The sequence below is a fragment of the Cololabis saira genome, chromosome 10, assembly GCF_033807715.1.
Source record: "Cololabis saira isolate AMF1-May2022 chromosome 10, fColSai1.1, whole genome shotgun sequence".
Classification (NCBI taxonomy): domain Eukaryota; kingdom Metazoa; phylum Chordata; class Actinopteri; order Beloniformes; family Belonidae; genus Cololabis; species Cololabis saira.
The window spans coordinates 4,861,760-4,883,343 of record NC_084596.1 but is presented as its reverse complement, the minus strand read 5'-3'; the positions used below and the strand labels follow the sequence as shown (position 1 = coordinate 4,883,343).

The 21,584-nt window shown below is 42.3% G+C and overlaps 7 non-coding genes across 7 annotated transcripts; 6 read left to right on the top strand and 1 right to left on the bottom strand.

The window, feature by feature from the left end:
- The first annotated feature begins 8,689 nt into the window (after nucleotides 1-8,689).
- trnaw-cca (transfer RNA tryptophan (anticodon CCA)) lies at nucleotides 8,690-8,761 on the top strand. The gene has a single exon. It is a non-coding gene; the product is annotated as a tRNA-Trp (tRNA).
- Nucleotides 8,762-8,962: 201 nt separating this feature from the next.
- Nucleotides 8,963-9,044, top strand: trnas-cga (transfer RNA serine (anticodon CGA)). Its single transcript has one exon. It is a non-coding gene; the product is annotated as a tRNA-Ser (tRNA).
- Nucleotides 9,045-9,876: 832 nt separating this feature from the next.
- trnat-agu (transfer RNA threonine (anticodon AGU)) lies at nucleotides 9,877-9,950 on the top strand. Its single transcript has one exon. It is a non-coding gene; the product is annotated as a tRNA-Thr (tRNA).
- A 1,985-nt stretch (nucleotides 9,951-11,935) lies between these two features.
- On the top strand, nucleotides 11,936-12,008 carry trnav-aac (transfer RNA valine (anticodon AAC)). The gene has a single exon. It is a non-coding gene; the product is annotated as a tRNA-Val (tRNA).
- Nucleotides 12,009-12,464: 456 nt separating this feature from the next.
- Nucleotides 12,465-12,536, top strand: trnaq-uug (transfer RNA glutamine (anticodon UUG)). The gene has a single exon. It is a non-coding gene; the product is annotated as a tRNA-Gln (tRNA).
- Nucleotides 12,537-13,311: 775 nt separating this feature from the next.
- trnak-cuu (transfer RNA lysine (anticodon CUU)) lies at nucleotides 13,312-13,384 on the bottom strand. Its single transcript has one exon. It is a non-coding gene; the product is annotated as a tRNA-Lys (tRNA).
- A 531-nt stretch (nucleotides 13,385-13,915) lies between these two features.
- trnak-uuu (transfer RNA lysine (anticodon UUU)) lies at nucleotides 13,916-13,988 on the top strand. The gene has a single exon. It is a non-coding gene; the product is annotated as a tRNA-Lys (tRNA).
- Nucleotides 13,989-21,584: the final 7,596 nt, after the last annotated feature.

Here is a 21,584-nt window from a genome sequence, read left to right as displayed (position 1 = left end):
AATTTTGTACAGTTTTTTATTTTTCCAATTTAAGTTATTACCTTTTAAGAAGTTTATTGAATAAAAATATTGTTATTAAAAATATAATTGTACACTTTATTTGTTACTATTTACAGATAAAGCACAACAGTAGAGATCAACTATTTACAATACAATAGAATACAATAGAAAACAATAGAACAATAGATTTACTTTGTTTTATTAGATTTGTCTGAACATTCACAACTATTTTAAGTACTATTAAAACAACTATTTACAGCTAAAAAAAAAACAAATATAAATGAATAAATACAAATACAAAAAATAATATATAAAGAAAATGAATATAGAAATGTGAATGTTGTTGCTGAGCAGGAGTCCGTGACAAGCTGCTGGGCTTGATGGGAGGCCACAATGACCTGGTGTCTTCTTCTGCTGGCAGTGGGACATCATCTATGGTCTCCAGAGTGTTTGGGGGTGCATGTCTCCACTGTCCACCGCATCGTCCATCAACTGGGTTTGCAGGGCTGACGCAATCGACGGCTGCCATGTCACTGAGATTTCTTTCAGAAAGAGGCGAGAATGAAAGACCGTGCATACAAAATACTACTTCACAACCTTATTTACATAAAAGAAATCCCATCACAAATTATTTCAACAAACAAATCTGTCTACAAAACAGTTTAAATAGGAATAATAGCTTTACAATGATTTCACCTGCCTTCTAAAGATAATCATGGTCACATGGCAACTCCTCCAGGGCAGACACCTCTGCAGACAGCTGGTCCCGCCACGGAGCACCGCTGACCCTCCAACCCATTCTCCCCCTCATCCTCCACAGACTCATCCTCCAGGGTCTCACACACAGAGCGGTCAGAACTCAGCGGAGCAGGCTGACTTCTCCTTCTGCAGAAGACTATTAAACTCTGTCCCCGTCTTCTGTCCTCCTTTAACTTTTCCAGCTCGATCAACAGATCCGATGTGATCAGGTTCGATCACAACATCGGGCACGTGAAAAAGGAAATGGCAGAAAGAGGTCTCACACTCCCGTTACTAAGTCCACTGCTTGATTCACCAGCGAGCACTGTGCTGCAAGGTTCTGAGGTGGGAATCTGTCACGAAGCTGGTTGTGTCCTGCATAAACTTCATCCGAGCAAACGGACTTAAACACCGGCAGTTCCAAGCCTTTCTCTCCAAGCTAGAATCAGCCCACGGAGACGTGCTTTACCACACTGAAGTCCGCTGGTTAAGCCGGGGCAGAGTTTTGAAGCGTTTTTACGACCTGCTACCCGAAATCGACGCCTTTCTCCTAACACAGGGAGAAACTGGCCCACAGCTGATCGACAGAATGGAAATGAGACCTCGCCTTTTTAACAGATGTGTCAGAAATTTTAAACGGCCTCAACTTGCAGCTTCAAGGCAATGGAAAACTAATTTGTGACATGTATTCCCACATCAAAGGATTTGAGCTTAAACTGGCGGTGCTTATTGGACAGGTGCAAAAACACGACTTTACCATCTCCCTAGCAACCCTCTCCCTGCCACTCAAAGCCTCTCAACTGAGAAACCAGCGGTTCCGTTCCCAACCGAGAAGTGCAAGGACGCACTGGAAACACTGAGGGCGGAGTTCGGTGTTCAGTTCCATGAGCTTCATGTCCCCGCTAAAGAAATCTGCATATTCCAGAACCCTTTTGCTGCCGACGTTAGCGACTCTGCCTTCTCTTCAGTTTGAACTGGCGGAGTTGCAGACCTGTGATGTGAAGGTTAGTGGTTAAGATTAGTGTTAGGAAAAGGAACGTGTCCCCGTAGACAGGAGGTGTCCGGTCTGTCCGGGCAGCTCCCAATGACGCTTGTTCACTCATTCATCACCATTAGGATGTTTTTAATTAGGAAGATGAAAAAGTGATTAATAATCAATAAAACAAATGTGTGCACAAAGAAACACTGGCTCAGATGTGAAGCACGTCTGCACTGTCCGAGGAGCGAGAGCAGAATGAATATGATATATATTAGTATAATAATATATTAATGTAAGCTCCTCCTGCTCTCCGTCACCGGCTCTTAGGTTACTGAAAATTGGTTTTAAATAAATGTTCAAATGAAATCACCAATGAATAAAAAAATGAATGTAACAAAAATGCTTTCCAAAAAGAAGGAAAGAAATCCTATTTGATGTTTTGAAAAAAAATCTAATAATTTTTATAAAAAAAAAATGAAAGGAATTTTAAACTCATTTAAATGAAAAAGAATTAAAGAACATTTTATGAAATAAAATAAACAAAAAGGTGTTTTTAAATCAAAAACAACTAAGGAAGGTGTGCCAAATGAAAACGTTTGGACCCCAGCGTGGCGTAGGAACGTCTGTCAGTGTCCGGTTTGTCCGGGTGGAAGGTTAAAACAAGCTTTTTTTGTGCTGAAAGAAAAAAAAAAAAGAAAAATAAATAAAATTTGTTGAAAAAAAAAAGTTATATTAAAGATTGTGTTTATTACAAGCTCTGCGTGACGTGTTTGGGTCCTGGAAAGAACCTTGTTCAGGCTGGCTGGTAAAGTTTTAGAGAGTATTAAGTAGCTCAGAGATTCTGCTCAGTTGTTCTCAAAGTGAGTGATGTGAGGAGCTGCTGATTATAGAATATAATAGAATAATATAATATATAATATATATAATATCCTGCTCCGGAGGGGAGGAGGCCTCCGGTTAGTCCGGCTGACAGAAAAAACTATACAAGTAAAAGGAAAAATCATTAAAATACAAGAGAAACATGCACAAATGAATAAGATAAATATAAAACAAATAAATTTAAATAAAACAGATAAAATAAAATAAATAATAAAATAACTAATTATATTATATATTAAGATGAAATGAATAGAGTAGAAAAACAAGACAATAGAATAAATGAAATAATTGAAATGAAGGAAAATCAGGTAGAGGAGAGGAAAATGAAATAAAATGTCTGAATAATGTGTGAATTGTTTCCAGTGTAAAGCAATAGTTGGGGAGAGAGAGATGCTTCCTCACCGACTACCAGCAGCAGAATGAGCTTCTCCTGCTGGCTCCGCCTTTTATACTCTCCTGCTGGCTCCGCCTTTTATACTCTCCTGCTGGCTCCGCCTTTTATACTCTCCTGCTGGCTCCTTTTATACTCTCCTGCTGGCTCCGCCTTTTATACTCTCCTGCTGGCTCCTTTTATACTCTCCTGCTGGCTCCGCCTTTTATACTCTCCTGCTGGCTCCGCCTCCTTTACCTTTTATACCTTGTTTTTAACATTTTTTTTAACTTTTCAAACATTCCCAATAATTTTGTCTTAACCATTTTAACCCCTTTCTAAATGTAATATATGTATGTATTTATGTATTTATTTATTTATTCACATATATTTATTATTTTGACTCTTCCTCAAAGTCCCTCATAGTGTACCAGGTTATTCAGCTTAAAACAAGCTTTTTTGTGCTCTTTTAGAAAGAAAGAAAAAAGATGAAAAATAAATAAAATTTGTTGAAAAAAAAAGTTATATTAAAGAAATCATTAAAATACAAGAGAAACATACACAAATGATTAAGATAAATATAAAACAAATAAATATAAATAAAACAGATAAAATAAATAATAAAATAAAAAATTATATTATATATTAAGATGAAATGAATAGAGTAGAAAAACAAGACAATAGTATAAATGAAACAATTGAAATGAAGGAAAAAAAGGTAGAGGAGAGGAAAATGAAATAAAATATCTGTGAATAATGTGATTTGTTTCTTATCCTTTATCTTATAATTTATCTCTTATCTTTTTATCCTGTAGTTTTTAATTTAAATTTTCTTGATCTTGATGTTTTATCTTTGTGTATGTGAAGCGTCTTTGAGATTTTTTAAAAGCGCTCTATAAATAAAATGTATTATTATTATTATTATTATTATTATTATTATTATTATTATTATTATTATTATTATTATTATTATTATTTATTTTTTATTATAATAAAATATAACTTAAATTAGAGTTAGGCTCCAAACCAGAGTTTACGGCCAGGGTCAAGAAAGGAAAGGGAGAGATGAAAGTCAGTTCTTTGGTGTTTCCTCTATTTGTTGTCACGACACAACACTGAGGTAAAAACCCCCACCAGGGGAGACACAACACTGAGGATAGATATATATATATATATATACACCGTGTAAATATATATATATATATATATATATATATATGTAACTGCTGTGTACCCGTCCCACCAAGAATCCACATTCAGGCTGGACTGGATGATGAGGCTTTTATTTTGGCAGCTGCAATGATCGAGACAATACACACACACAATGTGGTTAGCACCTCCACTGGTTTTCAACATCATTAGCAGCATGCTGGAAACTGCTAACAGCATATTAAATAAAGTGCATTTCAAAAGAAAAATCATAATAAATAATAAAATCGACATACATTTTAACAAGATACTTTTATCAGGTGATCGTATAGTGGTTTTAAGTTTTACAATAAATTTAACCAAACATATTTTTAAGTTTCATTTCAACCAACATCATCCTTTTTAAATATTTATGAAAATAGAAAAATATTATAACAAAAAAATTGGCAGTTAAAATAAATAACCAAATTGCCTTAAACCAGCAAACACATCAGACTACATGAATAACAGCAATGATATTGCTTAACAGTATGAGCCTGAAAATGTGACTTAAAATAATATAAAACGGAGCAGAACAATTTACCTGCAATGAGCGAGACAATACACACCAAAACGATGTGGTTAGCACCTCCACTGGTTTTCAACATCTATGATACAAAATACAAAGTTCGGCAAAACCAAGGTAAGTGACGGCAGAAACAAAACAAAAACACACCGAAATGGCAACTTGTTAGTTAGTTACATGACTGTGCATGGTAAAAGATTTATCATGTTAATTTTAATGCAGTTAATAAACCTTTTTGCAGAGCATCAAAAACTCGTGGCTCGGGCCGCTCGGTGGCGCAGTGGGTTAAGCAGCGGGCCATATACTGAGGCTACAGTCCTCCTCCTGCAGCGGTCGTGGGTTCGTATCCAGCCCGCGCACCTTTGCTGCGTGTCTTCCCCGTTCTCTCTCTCTACCCCTTTCCAGTCTGCATCTCCAATAAAGGGCCACTAGAGCCCAAAAAAACCTTTAAAAAAAAAAACTCGTGGCTTACCATTAGCAGCAAGCTGGAAACTGCTAACAGCATCCGGTTTCCGGTAATAAAAATAAGAGACCTGAACTTTACTTTGTACCAGCAGATGGCGCTGTTGGACTCGTCATTGCAGGACACATCCACAGATTATATAGATGTTTCCCTGCACCAACACAGCTGATTCTAATTAAAGGTCCTAATTAGCTTGTCACCAAGGTCTGCACAGTTCTGTTGATGACACAGGTACTTTTATCACGGTGTGCTGAAGCGAAATTCAATACTGAGGGTAAGATGGTTTCCTGATTGCTCAGACACAAACGAATTAATTAAAAATATCTATGCTTCATATAAGTGACCAAATATGCACTCATGTTTTCATAATGTTACCCAGTAACATTCGTTGTGTATTGTTTTGTATGTAATTGCTTATTTTATGGTGTAGAAAAAACGTTTAGCATGTTAGCTCGTTATGCTAACGGCTGTCACATAAGAACCCACTGACATTCTGAATGCTGTGTCTGAACAGGAGATGACCACAAGTTGTACTGTGTCTGAGCTGTGGTTGTGTGTCCCACTGTGTTTTCTCAGGTATGTTCTGTGCATATGTGCAATACTGTTTAATATTGTTTTTGCTGTTATGTCTGCAAAGTATGCAGACTTGGAGATGCAAGTAGCAATGACATTACATGTCTGATGACATTCCAGGGTTAGATTAAATAATTCTTAATTATGACAATGTTAGTATAGTGGGCAGTATCTGGGCCTGGGGTTCGATTCCCCGATGGAGAGACCAGCTATTTGGTACAATGGACATACATGACTGATACAAGTGAACAAAGGTCAATAGGATGAAAATGACTCCTCCACACACCAGTTGCCGTTGGCCTGCTAAAAAAGCTTTAATTGATGAAGTTTATTCTAAGATAAAACTGTGGATGTTCTGTTCACTCGTCAGTCCTGATCCAGAGGTCCAGCTTGTTAGACTCAGACCAGAGACCTTATGCATTTGCGACAAACCAAATAACCACTACACTACAGAAACTGTGCAGCAGGTTATTGATCATGATTCAATTCATTCAATCATTTAGTTTCTATTCCTCCTTAATCTTATACAAAACCATCTAGACAGGTATGTAGAGACATAGATAGTAGGACATTTTGCACTAGCTAGCTATAGGCTAGCTTTAGGAGCATAGCAACCTGATAACCGCCAGGTCTACACAGATTTTGACGTAGTCAAGCTGAACTTGAGATGCTCCAATTGTCTCATAATGCCAAGTGGACGAGAGTAGGTGACATAATCACCAGGTAGTTGGCTTCCAACTGCACCAACTCCTAAAAAATGGACACCTCCGAAATAGCCAATTTGTGAGCATCTACAATTGCGAAAAACTAGAAAATCACAAGTTTAGTCACATGTTGTCCTTTAACTGTCTGGGTGGTGTCCAGAGGAGACCAGACGGAAAACTGGTTTCTCATGAGACTCTTAATCTCAGGGTCGTGGGTTCGAGCCCCACGTTGGGCTGAAGTCACATTTATGAAGTTTGTTTGAAGTGTAGAGTCCAGGTTGAAGGCTAGCAGAAAGGAATCACCTCCACTGCTGTTCTGGTCACTGAGATGGATTTTATCTGCCAACAACGTTTAATGGAGAAAAAAAGGCTTGTTAAATCTACGATGTCTTAACCTCAGACAAGACTGTGATTTATAACTCATCCATCAGGGGCCTCATTTACAAAGAGTGCAATGCACAAAAAATGTCCGTACACCACTTTCTACGCTCGCGGTCTGATGTTCAGAAAGTTACTTGAATGTGAGAAGTTGTGGTGCTTCATGCACCGATCAATTCCGGCGTTTGCACATTTGTCAAGTTTTTTCTGGTGGCGACACTCACTGGCGATGCAGTGAAGTTGTCATGAAGTCACATGTGTCCCTGATGGTCTAATGGCTAGGATTTGGTGCTTTCACCACCACGGTCCAGGTTCAATTCCCAGTCAGGGAAGAAATGTCTGTTTTTCTCCTTCAGTTGTGTTTATTTTTTGTGCATCTGTCAGATGGTGGCTGCCTCACCTCTTCTTGATTCTCACAATGTATATATATATATATATATATATATATATATATATATATATATATATATATATATATAAGCCATATGTATACAACTTGAATACAACTTGAATACACCTTACGGTGATACTTGGACACGTCATCAGTGATTGACCCGGGGTCACAGGGTGTTTCTGGTCTTTAACAATCATACATCCTCCCGGGCGACCCAGCCGGGGGTGATCAATCCCCGGCTTGTGTCCAAGTAGCGCACCACAGATCCCCCCTACGGATCCACAGCACCACAAGGCCTTTTCTGCGGCCTCGAGGATGTTCTTGGTGGCTCTCCTCAACTGCAGTCCTCTAACTCCAAGGAGTTTGAGCACTCTCTGGAGTGAATGTCCTGCGAAACCTCTGCACTCAATTTCAACTGGCTCGCAGCGGGCTCTCCAGCCATTGCTCCGGCACTCTGTGGTGAGCTCAGAGTATTTGGCCCTCTTGCGCTCATTGGCCTCACCAATCCGGCCCTCCCAGGGGACAGTCAGTTCCAGCAGGACCACTTACTTGGTGGACTCCAAAGTTAATACCATATCTGGGCAGAGTGAAGTGGCAGCTATCTTAGCTGGGAACTTGAGTTTCCTTCCCAGGTCAACTTGGAGCTGCCAGTCACGAGCGGTAGCGAGGAGTCCTCCTGCGGAGTTTGGCTGGTGTTTTGCATTCTGCCCAGCTCTAACAAACGTGATTGACTGCTTCGGGGCGACCTGGGTCTTGCTGTTCTGTATCGCTGTACAGATGGAATCCACCAAGGATTTTAGAACTTGGTCGTGGTGCCAGCGATACCGCCCCTCTCCTAACGCCTTTGGGCAGCAGCTCAGAACGTGCTCCATGGTGCCCCTCCTCTGGCACAACTTGCACTCAGGCGTATCTGCCAGGCCCCAGGTGTGCAGGTTGGCCGGGCTTGGGAGGACGTCGTACACTGATTGAATGAGGAACTTTGTGCGCAGAGGTTCAGCTCTCCACAGTTCTTCCCAGGTGAGTTTGCGAGGTTCTGCATGCTCCCACCTTGTCCACGCCCCTTGCTCTGACATGCCGGCCATCTTGCTGCAGCGTTCCTCCTCCATCTCAGCACGTAACTCCTCTTGGACCAGTTGGCGCTTCTCCTTTCCACGAGCGTGGTCGTAGCGTGGCTTGGGAAAGCTGCCATGGCCTGCCCTCCCAGCTGCCATGGTTCCAACCAAGGTTTTATATATTTAGATAAGTCAGTCACACCTTGTTCAAACACTGGATGTAATTAAAAATAAATAAATGAACAAAGCTCCAAGTGTAGAACATCTCATATATTTTACATCTATTTTTCTCTGTATCATAGCAACCCACTGAACCCCTTGATGGACTGTCTCAGAACTTTAAAACATGGATGAAGCTTCATGAAAACAAGACGGAAGTTATTTGGTTTGGAAGGTGTGCCCGCTATGATCAGATTGGTGTACAACCTCAGAGGATATCAGAAAAGGCTCTGTGGTGCAATGGTAGTGCGTCTGACTCCAGATCAGAAGGTTATGTGTTCAACTCACATCAGGGTCATAATGAACCTTCAGTTTTGTTTTATCCATCCTCACGAGTTCACCAACCAGACAAACTTTAGCTGCAACAGAAAACTTTGATATGTACCTGGAATTATGCAAGTCTGCACAATCACCTGCCTTGAAGAAAGGAGGAACAATCTTTAAATAAAAGGAATTGCATTTGTTTATCTGATTCTGCAGATTCACACCTTTTAGAGTGGTTGTTGTGGCCGAGTGGTTAAGGCGATGGACTCGAAATCCATTGGGGATTCCCCGCGCAGGTTCAAATCCTGCCAACAACGATTCATGTATGAATGTTAATCTTAATCCTAATCTCAGGGGTGTGGGGTTGGGCTGAAGTCACATTTATGAAGTTTGTTTGAAGTGTAGAGTCCAGGTTGAAGGTGAGCAGAAAGGAATCACCTCCACTGCCGTTCTGGTAACTCAGATGGATTTTACTGGGTGAGACTGGTGACATCATCAATGACATCACATGTATTTGATGACAGTCCAGGGATGGATGAAATTATTTGTATTTATAACAATGTATCTGAAGCATGTAATTGATTTGTTGTTATCAAATGTAGCAACAGCGCCCTCTGCTGTTTATATTGAAACGTAAACATTTAGTTTAACATTCTGCAGTGTACAACATAATCTCAGGTATCTGAGACTCTATGGAAACCATCCCAATCTCATGCACAGTGCAGTAACATCAGAAATTATAACCGGTGTTGTAGTTTGTTAAGGATCTGGGGCCTCATTTATAAAAGAGTGTGTAGGGTTCATACTAAAAGTGTACGTGCGCTCAAAAGCCGAAAATGGCGTGCGCACAAAAAAATCCTGATTTATAAAACCGTGCCATCTGCGCGTAATGTTCTCTTTATAAATCAAAGTCCAGCTGGAAGGTTGCACACGTGTATTCGCCTCCTACCCCGCCCCCTACACCTCATCTGCTGAAACCACGCCCACAACTAACTCCGCCGGCTGGAGCGTCCGCCATTGTTTGGAAGCGGTGGATCGTGTGGCTGTTTCAACGAGGGACAGTAATAATGAGGTTTTGCATCGACATTTACCCTCATAAAAGGATCAGTACCAACAGCATGGACCCGGCAACTCAGGTCTTGTGTTGTGGGCCCTGTGGCTTAGTTGGTCAAAGCACCTGTCTAGTAAACAGGAGATCCTGGGTTCAAATCCCAGCAGAGCCTCTAAACTCAAATGTCTTGAGATGAGATGAGAGAGTAGCTAAACCAAAGTGTCCTCTAAAATGTGAATGTGAGTTAGGAGACCAGATCTAACTATCTGAAGGTTAGCATTAGCATACCGAGGAGAAGGTGAAATATTTAACCAACCATGTGGAAGACCAGACATTGGATACATTTTTCCACAAAGTCTGTGTTTTTTATCATTACAGGAGTGTATATATTTGTATATATTTAATTTATTTGATGAATTGTCTCTTTGTAGGCCATGGTCTCTGCAGGGTCTCATATGTAGAGATCTTTATGATTGTTCAGATGCTGCTGTGGTAAGTTTGTTCATTCAGTTGTTCAGTGGAACAGGTTTGTGTACTAAATATCTCACAGTGAGGTGGAATAAATAAATAAGGTGGGTTCATTCAACTGATACTTCAGTCATTCTAAAATGTGTGAATGAGTTTTAAAGAGACCTACCACCACCGACGTAGACACAACACCTGGGCCTTAAAGCTCAAATGAAGGTTCCCATGTTCACGTAGGACTGTGGCCCAACACACCTATGGAAACATTTACCGGTAAAATCATTAGTATTATTGATACCTGTACTGGTCTGGAGTGAACCCAATCGCAGCACAGATGAAGCAGGTTGTTGTATTTAAACAGTGTTTATTTGGAGGTTATAGCAGGTCAGAGCAGCAGCAGGGACTGGATCCAGAGTTGGATCAGTTCCTAGAGGATGTTAGCTGGTGTCGTGCAACAAAGGGAGTGCTGGTTCACTTATTACACAGTTATTCATAATTATAATTATAATAATAATGAAAATGACATATCAAATTGAATCATCAAAATGAAAAAATCCAAACGGGGCACAGGCAACTTATCAGGAAATAATAATAAACAGCACAATCAGTCTGAATGTAGCTGTTATTCTCTGCGTGCCAGACTGTTGCCAGGGTTGGTGCTATAGAATAAGAGTGAAGGAAGTCGTCACTACACACCTACAAAATACCTCTTTACTGCTATTAACGTTGTGATGTTATTGTTTGGACACATGCAGGTCACTCAGATTCAAGGTCTGATGCTCGACATCTGAGATACCGAGGTTTTGTATGAAAGCTTTGATTCTGTCTCTCTCCATTTGTTGTTTTTATTATCATGTCATACATGTTTCCGCCCAGTTTGGAACAGGGGACCTTTCGCGTGTTAGGTGAACGTGATAACCACTACACTACGGAAACAGACATGCTTTGAAAACGACGGGCATAAAAATAAAAGTCCTGTAAAAAACTCTGCTACAATTCTTGACAGTAAGATGGATACTGCAGGTTTTCTCCTGGCTGCTCTCAAAGACTCATGCTGATGTTAACCATTACACCATGGAACCCACTTCTGCTGTTACTGATAAAGTAAAACCAACCATTTTAAAATAAAGGCTCTAAATTGTCTTGTTCTAAAGATTCTCTCTCACACACACACACACACACACACACACACACACACACACACACACACACACACACACACACACACACACACACACACACACACACACACACACACACACACACACACACACACACACACACACACACACACACACACACACACACACACACACACACACACACACACACACACACACACACAGCTGACAGGTTGTTGTGGCCGAGTGGTTAAGGCGATGGACTAGAAATCCATTGGGGATTCCCCGCGCAGGTTGGAATCCTGCCAACAACGAGTAATGTTTGAATGTGCAAGACGACTGCCCAATTTGCAGTTATTAACCATATCCAGTACTGTCCTTCAAAAGTAATCAGTTGGATTCCCTTGTGGTACATTTTGTATTTTCTACCCAGCATGGTAATACCCATGGATGATTTTTAATTTTACCACAACAGGACAAATTATATGAAGTCATACATTTATTTCTAACATGAATGATTTGAAGATAGGATTTTTTTTCTCGTTACGCCCGCCATTTTCAAAGCATGCAAGTTTCTGTAGTGTAGTGGTTATCACGTTCGCCTAACACGCGAAAGGTCCCCTGTTCAAAACTGGGTGGAAACATGTATGACTTTGCAATATTATTTTGTTGATTTTTCTCGTCATGCCCGCCGTTTTCAAAACATGTCAGGCACTAGCTCCACCACCAGACCCCAGCAGCATCACCACCAGACCCCAGCAGCATCACCACCAGACCCCAGCAGCATCACCACCACACCCCAGGAGCTTCCACCACCAGACCCCAACAAAAACTCAACAACCTCAACAACCCGGCTCACCTGGAGTCACCCAAAGACCCGGCTCACCGTCCGAACCCGGGGACCCGCTTTTAAGCCCCCGACCGACCACTGGAGTGAAAGAGCCAGCCCTTGGGCCTGGAGGACCAGGGCCCTGGTACCCTAAACACCCAGACGCTCCTAGCACCATGGACAGCACTCTGTCAGATGCTCAGGCGCATATTGCTTTTCACTCATGTTCTGGTTTCAGGACCACCATAAAACCACAATAAAAGCTGAACAGGGTTCCATGGTGTAATGGTTAGCACTCTGGACTTTGACTCCAGTAATCTGAGTTCAAATCTCAGTGGAACCTGTCAGTCTCCCACACAACCAGGTACAAAGGTATCAAGGTTTTACCCACATGATGTTGTAGTATCAATCCACGAGGCTCCACCTCAAAAAACAACACGGGGAAATGGAAACATGGACACCATTAGACCTGCTTTAGGGGGCTGGAGTTACCCTAAAATGTCCATAAGAACCCTTAAATATGTGATGAATGTATCTAATATCATGAGTATGTTCTTGAATGATGTTTAAGCAGTTTATACAGTCGTTTTCAGCTAGTGATGCTAAGGATGGTCACTGATCAATACAAAGGATCATTTCCAACAGTTGTTTCCCTTCACAGTTCCAAACAAATCTGATCAATTTTAAGAGATAATCAGAAAGAAATCAGTCTTAGAAGAGATCTGCTTCATTCATATCTGAGAGAATTGTGCTGGGTCACATGATGTCATTTAAGCTGGTTAGTTAGTTGACAGAGTTGTAGGATTTTTGACACTGTCAGAAGATTTGAAAGGAACGTTATTGAACGTTATATTGAACGTTTCAATATAAACAGCAGAGGGCGCTGTTGCTACATGTGATAACAACAAATCAATTACATGCTTCAGATACATTGTTATAAATACAAATAATTTCATCCAACCCTGGAATGTCATCAGACATGTGATGTCATTGATGATGTCACCAGTCTCACCCAGTAAAATCCATCTCAGTGACCAGAACAGCAGTGGAGGTGATTCCTTTCTGCTAGCCTTCAACCTGGACTCTACACTTCAAACAAACTTCATAAATGTGACTTCAGCCCAACGTGGGGCTCGAACCCACGACCCTGAGATTAAGAGTCTCATGCTCTACCGACTGAGCTAGCCGGGCTTCAGGTGCTGTTTCGAGACGGTAGAAAGTACCGGGATAGTGAGATTTAGAAAAAGGTGAGTGAAACGTTGCGTGAAGCAGCATTTGTAGGAACACCAGACCAGATCAAGCTCCGCTGGAAGACGCTGAAAAAGGAGAACTACAGGACCAAGAAACAAAACGGTACCAGCGGGTCCGATTATCCGCCGTGCTGCTATAATAATTATTCTATATACCATTTTATATACATACATTTTGCTGAATCCCCACACAATCACTACCTCATGTCTCCTCTTCCCTGTATTTGGTAAAAATCAACAAGATTATAAATTGTTCTCACAGATTTCATCTCTCCACCGGCTGGGTTCAAATAAAACAAAACCTGAAGGTAAAGTGTCACCTGCAAAGTTTAAAGCAGAATTGAGCAGCATTTCCTGTCATGTTTAAGAGGAACAACCACTGAAAGTTCCTCCAGGACTTTTCAAAACCTCTGAAATGCCTTATATTTGAAAAAACATGAAGAAAAAGATGAAAAAAAACACTCCAAATATGACCTGAGTAGCTCAGCTGGAAGAGCATCAGACTTTTAATCTGAGGGTCCAGGGTTCAAGTCCCTGTTCAGGTGGATTAACTGCTGACAGCTATTTCTGACTGTTAAGTAATGACATGGTCCTTTTCAATATTCATCTTAAACTATTAAAAAAACAAATGGAGGAAAGACAGAAACAAAGTTCTCATGCGAGACCTCGGTATCTCAGATGTCGAGCATCAGACTCTTAATCCGAGGGACCTGCATGTTTCCAAACAATAATGTAACAATGTTAATGGCAGCAAAGTGGGACTTGTTCACTCTGAGCCAGGACAAAAACTAGTGAAAGTCTAGATTAAAGATAACGAGGAGGAAGCCGGAGAACAAGCTGCAGCAGAACAATGTGAGAGATGTCCGATCAGGGAGGAAGAAGAACAGGCTTCAGGCAGAAGGAGATCCAGATAGATGGAGGTCTCATCTTCCACCTCATTCATGGTTTTGCTACTGCTCCATCATCGTCTCCTACGGCACCAGGAGATGCTGGACCCGTCCACCTCCCACCTGTCTGTCTCTAGCATTCTCCTGGTACTTCACCGCATGTTTAGCTGAAACCCAGCTGCTATCTCCACTTCAACAAAACACAAACACCTTTTATGTGATTCTGATCAGAGTATTGTTGTCCATGTAGACATACGTGTTGACTGAGAAGAGAAGGGCTTTCAACAAACACAGCATTGACACAGCTAATAGATGACTGTCTAATGAATGTTGATTCTAAGAGAATTGTGGGGTCTGTATTGCTAGATTTTTCTGCCGCATTTGACATTATTGATCATAATCTTCTGCTTGAAAAACTCTTGTGTTATGGTTTTACCTTACCTGCATTGAAGTGGATAAAAAGCTACTTATCCGGTAGATCACAGAGAGTATACTACAATGGGAGTCTCTCAGATACCAAATATATTTACACTGGAATCCCACAAGGAAGCTGCCTGGGGCCTTTGCTGTTCACCATATTCACAAATGATATGCCATTGGTCCTAGACAGGGCCAATATAGCCATGTATTCTGATGATACTACTCTGTATATGTCTGCTACTAATGTTGAAGATCTGTCTGTAGCTCTCAACAAGGAACTACAATATATATCAGAGTGGTTGGTGAATAATAGGATGGTCCTGAACATCTCAAAGACCAAATCTATTGTATTTGGATCACAGCATATGCTCAAGTCAAAGCCCAAACTGTGTCTGCATCTGAGAGATGTGGAAATTGAGCAGGTAGATGAAACAAAATTACTTGACACTAGACAGTCAATTAACATGGTCCACTCATATTGAAAACATAACTAAGAAAATGGGAGGGGGATTATCGATGATTAATAGATGTGCTGAATTTTTAACTCCAGCATCAGCTGTCCAGGTCATACAGGCACTAGTGATATCCCACCTTGACTACTGTCCAGCTGTGTGGTCCAGTGCAGCTAAAAAGGACTTGCGTAAATTGCAAATAGTCCAGAATAAAGCAGCTCGCCTTGCTCTTAAATCCACTACTAGATCTAATACACAATCACCGGAAGCTGTCATGGCTGTTTGTGGAGCAGAGATTAGCTTCTAGTTTGGCTGGATTTTTTAGGAACATTTGTTCAAATAAAAAGCCAGAATGCTTATACAGAAATATTAATTACACTAGTGATAGACACAGACATAACACTAGACATGTTGCAATGGGTCGATTCACAATGCCTAAGCCGAGAACTGAGGCAATGAGGAACACAGTCATGTACAGGGCAATGACTTTCTGGAACTCTTTGCCAGCATGTATTACAGAAAAAATAACGATAAAAGGCAGTTTAAGAAACGACTGAAGGACTTTCTTATACACAATGAAAATATTGTAATTTAACTTTTAACTTTTTTTATGCTGTAATGAATTGTTCTCTCTTGCAATATTTGTATTTTTATTTTTAATTAAATGTTTTTGTATGTATTTTGTATGATACTTTGAGGACCCCAGGAAGAATAGCTGTTGCCAAGTGTAACAGCTAATGGGGATCCTAAATAAACTAAACTAAACTAAACTCTGTCTTCTCAATATCAGATCACTAACCAATAAGGCCCTTCTCATCTCTGATCTCATCACCGACAAAACTCTGGACATTCTCTGCCTCACAGAAACGTGGCAACAGCCGAATGATTTCACCCAGTTAAATGCAACCACCCCACCTGGCTTTTCCTTTTTTAGTAAACCCCGCGCCACTGGGAGGGGGGGGGGGCCTGGCTCTCATCTACCGTAACAACATAAAAGTCACTGCTCTCACTGTCCCCCAACACTCCTCCTTTGAATGCCTAGCTGTAAAACTCTCTGGACCAAAACCCATCATCATTGTCACCATCTACAGACCACCAAAACCCTCCGCTGTTTTCCTTACTGAATTCTCATCACTGTTAACATTTGTATGCACAATGTCCCCTACTGTTATCCTCCATGGCGACTTCAACATTCATATTGACGACCCATCCTGCACCCTGGCAAACGACTTCACATCACTCCTGAACTGCCTTGGTATCACACAACACGTCAACCTCTCAACACATAACAAAGGTCACATTCTCGATTTAATCTGCTGCACAGACATAACTCCCGCCAACCTGACTATCATGGACTTCCCCATCTCGGACCACAAAGCCATACTTTATGACATCCATACCCAACTTCACAAAATCAAAGAACAACGGATCATCTCCTTCAGGAACATCAAACACATCAACCCCACAGATCTCTCTACCCTTATCAGCTCCTTCCCCAATCCCCCCTCATCCTCCTCCCCTGCTGACCTGGTAAACCACTACAACAACTGTCTCTCCTCCTCCCTCACTGCCCTGGCTCCACTGAAAACCCGCTCAGTTTCATTTACCCACTCCGCCCCCTGGTTCACCCCCGACCTCCACCAGCTCAAAACCACAGGCCGTCGACTGGAGCGACTCTACTAAAAGACCGGACTCACTGTGCACAACCAAATGTACTCCGGCCACCTCCACCACTACAATAATGCACTTAATACTGCCAAATCATCATATTACTCCAACCTCATTAACTCTGCCACAGGAAACAATAGAGTCCTTTTCTCAACTGTCAACCACTTACTTCAGCCTCCAAAAACCCTCCCTCCAGACATCTCCACCGACCAGTGCACCGCCTTCCTGGACTTCTTCAGCTCCAAAATAAACATCATTCACCATCAACTGGCCTCAACACGCACTCCCACAAATGACCCACCCTGGATAACTACCACCAACCAACCTCTCTCCAGCTCTCTCACCAATTTCACTCCGGTATCAGAACACACCATCTCAGAACTCATTCGTAAAGCCAAAACTACCACCTGTCAGCTTGATCCCCTTCCCACCCTGCTTGTCAAAGCATGTCTGCCATCCATTTCCCCCATGATTACTGAAATAATAAACTCTTCCCTCACCACTGGAACTGTTCCCCCAATCCTCAAACTAGCTGCCATCACACCCACCCGAAAAAAACCCGGTGCAGACCCATCCGACCTCAATCACTACAGGCCCATCTCCAACCTTCCCTTCATCTCCAAAACTCTGGAAAGGGTGGTTGCAGCACAATTACAGTCCCACCTCAATTCAACTTTTCGATAGGAAATATTTATTGATCAATTTTAAATCTACCTTATAGGCTGTTATTAATAAATGTTATCATTAAGGGAGAAAAATAAATTCCATGACTTTTCCACAACTTTTGAGGTGAACTTATGTTTCCAAAACTTTTCCAGGCCTTGAAAATGACATTTTCAAATTCCATTTTTTCAAAACATATGAACCCTGATTTACCCAGGTCAGATTTGGCCCATGGCCTCTTAGGCTAAGTGGGCTGCAGGCAGGGCCACCGCAAGGGGTGTGCGAACCGTGCGACCGCACGGGGCCTCGCGCCCCAAGGGGCCTTGCGCTATGGCCCGTTTTTTTTTTTTTCATTTTTTTTTTTCGTTTTTTTTCATTTTTTCCCTTAAATATCAACAGTCACGTTCCATTACAGACCTAAATGTGTACTAGTCTGTGCATATCAATAAATATATGTGCAATTATGCGCGTGTCTGTTGTTCAATACAACTGATCAGACCAAGCGCAGACACAAGCTGCTCTGATCCACACGGGGGGAGTTGGAACAAACTGTCACACAATGTCGAGAGAACGAGACAGATTCAGGAAATTTCCATCAGGGAATGAAAAAAGAAAAAAACTAAAGAATATGGAAGAGTTTAATGCCTCTCTGAAAGGCTCGTTTGATAAATTTGTTACAAAAATCACAGATCCGACCGGGTCTCAAGCAGCAGTGGGGCCCCGCGTCGAGGCAAGAGATGATGATGAGGCAGGGGAAGGTATCCAGTATTTTGCTAATTGGAGAGTTAAAATTGCGCATATAGACACCCGATCCGACCTGAAAAACCCAAAATTTCAAGGGCCCCCCCCCCGGCCATTTTGCACAGGGCCTCGCAAATCTCCCAGACGGCTCTGGCTGCAGGTATGTCAATAGCAAACAGAATGAGACAGTGCTTTAAGTGGGCCGGTACGCACCGGTATGGAGTACCCACACTTCTCAATATTAGCGTCTGGCGTACCAGGACTTTTTACGGCGTACCGGGACTTCTCATGAGCTCACAGTACTCTGTTCTCTCCTTGCCATTTGGCTATACAGTTGCGTTGGCATGACAATGCGGCTAGGGCTGCAACAATTCGTCGACGTTGTCGACAAAAATCGATAATCAAAATTGTCGACAATGAATTCCATTGTCGACAATTGTCGCCAGTTGTGTTTTTCCAATGGAGTGAGGCGTCTCACTTCAATACAATCTCTATGTCTCAGCCGAGTGGTCGCGGTCAAACAAAAATGACGGCGTCCTGTACAGCAGCTGCATGTAACAAAACTTCAAAAGTTTGGGAGCATTTTAGCCTGAATACGGCAAATAAAAAGATTACTTGCAAGGTTTGCAAAGCATGCTTATCACGGGAGCACGTCGGTAATGCACGAGCATTTGAAGAGAAAGCACGTGGGACAGTTGAATGAAACGGACTCGCCTTGGTAAGATATTAAGCGTATTTTGGCTTTAAAGGAGAGCTTTAACGTCATGCCTGACTGTTCCTGACAAAATTATTTTAAATTAAATGCACGCAGACCGAAAAAGAGCCACCATGGACCCCTTTCTGCAAAAGAACCAGACGTGTAGCCGCAACAGGCGACTGCCCTCACTGATCAATACTGCAGCTGATCTGTGATATGAGCAGCTTTCATGGTTGATGGTGACGGGTTTCAACAAATGATACACCAGTTCAACCCAGAGCACGTCCTGCCATCCAGAACCCATTTTACCATCTTGATGGAGAAGAAATACAGGACGTTTTATTTTTATTTTTTTTATAATTTATTTTTTATATAACACAATTGCCTGTCCTTAAAAAATGAAAAATAATGGACAGAGGTTTATTTATTTATGGATTTATGTCTATACTGACTGATCACTGTGCCTGTCCTTGGTTTTAGATAGGACATTTTATTTACTTCTTGTATGAACAGCAGCAAAGTTGAATAAAATATCTTTTTTTCATTGATGTACCCATCTTTCTCGTGTTTATTACCATTTGCCACATAATTAAAGCAACCTCATACTAAATTTAAGAAAAAATTACTAATTATCCGATTAGTCGACTAATCGTTTCAATAGTCGGTGACTAGTGTTGAGGAATTTACCAAAACCATTTCAGAAGTCCGCTTTGTGTTATAGTGAGTTTTATTCAGCCGGCGGTGAGCGGATCTACACAGACCAGAGTCTGGTTGATATGCCGACCCCGAGAGATTTTACAACAGGGTTTTTATACAAGAGGCCTGTGATCTTCCAATTCGGGACTACCCCCTGAGTCAGGAAGTCCATATATGGTCCTCTTCTCTGCAGGGGCTAGAAGTCAAAGCCACTCCCACGGTGCCATCTCGGCAGGGATTCAAGACGCCGGAACTTGTGTGAGACAATAGGTCACAGACGAAAAGTAATTTACAGTTGCATGGATTCTGTGGCCAAATGTCCCCATCAGGCATTTGGCATGACTGTCATTAAGTTCCAAATCACCCCATGGGGTGCTCTAGTGTTCCAAGTCTGTTTGAGGCAACTTCCAGGTGTCGTCTGCAGGGGGGGTGGGTAGGGAGCTGGGTAGGAAGTTGAAGCTAACACAAAGGTGTTGGGTCCTAGTTCAAAGCCCTGCAGGAGGTAGGACTGCGGCAATCTGCAAGGCGTCGTTGTCCCTGCAGGGGGGCCAAGCTGTCACAATGCTTCATCACTAGTCGACTATTAAAATAGTCGTTAGTTGCAGCCCTAAACGCGACTGCCCCTCGGGAAACGTTTACTCAATAATATCATGTTGTTGGTCCTTGTAACTGCCCACATGTCAGTTTAATATTCTCATTTATTTATGTATTTTTTGGTTCCTACCTGCCCATTATTGTGCGGACGTATTGTTTGTATTTTTGTTTCTAGACAGTACCACTTTTATCAACACCACCTGGCAAAGCGTGGCAAGGGAGAGAGCATACGGATGGTTGTTTCCACACGCGATAAAATGAATGTAAAGATAAATAGTAACAACACTAAATACACAAAGAAGACGAAGACAGAAGAAAAGACAAGATTCAGCCCTTTTGGTAGTGTGCAGGCTACGAGGTGTGTTAATCGTGTGTCTGTGTAATTACATTAAGCTACAAGCCTGAATTTGCACGTGTATTTACATGATTGCTTGTTCACCTTAATTTTCTTTAGTTCTCACGGGTCGGTCGGTGACCGGGAATGAACCCTGTTTTTAAAACGAGCTCGGGTCTCATGTTTTCTACCGGGAGGAGCTACAGTCCTCCTAAATATGTGAATTTGCCCTTTTAAGTTTCACTACAATCAAATATTTTAGTCTAAAATAATAGACAGTCGAGTTAGCCATGCGGCTCCGTTCTAATGAGCTGCCTTATTTTTGGTATGAATTTACATTACAGCTGACAATGATGCCGCATCAGCTGCACAGAAAACGGGTGTGGCAATAATTACACGCGCTTTTGTCTGTGTTGACAGGAGTGGACGCAGCTCGTGGTCCGCCTGGACATCTGGCACCTGATGCGTCGCTTCGCGTCGGGTGTCACCACCGAGAGCCACGAGCTGTACCCCACCTTCATGAGGCAGCTGTCTTACTGCATCTTCCAGGTGGACCCCGAAGATGCCCACCGTCTCATCAGGGCAAAGCGGTCAGATCTGGAGGGGAGAGGCGGGATGGTTGGACTGACGGACGCCGAGGTGATCCGGAGGATCACCAGGGAGGAGTAGAGGCTCCACTGTCGGCGCAGGACGCGTGGGGCCGAGGACACGTCGCTCCTCATCCAGGACCTCCTGGACACCTTCGGCAGACCCGCAGGACGCAACACCCTGGACATCCCGCTCCTGGACGCTCTCCGCATCCAGAACATCTGGAGTACGCAGAGGTGCCACCTCAGCTGCATTCAGGTCCCCCCCGGTGTCCAGCTGTACACCCAGACCAGTTTAGATCGGTTCAGGACCCCCCGGTGTCCAGCTGTACACCCAGACCGGCACGCTGACCAAAGGGGGGGTCAGTCTCCCAGTCTACCACTACGCCAGGGGCTCCGCCT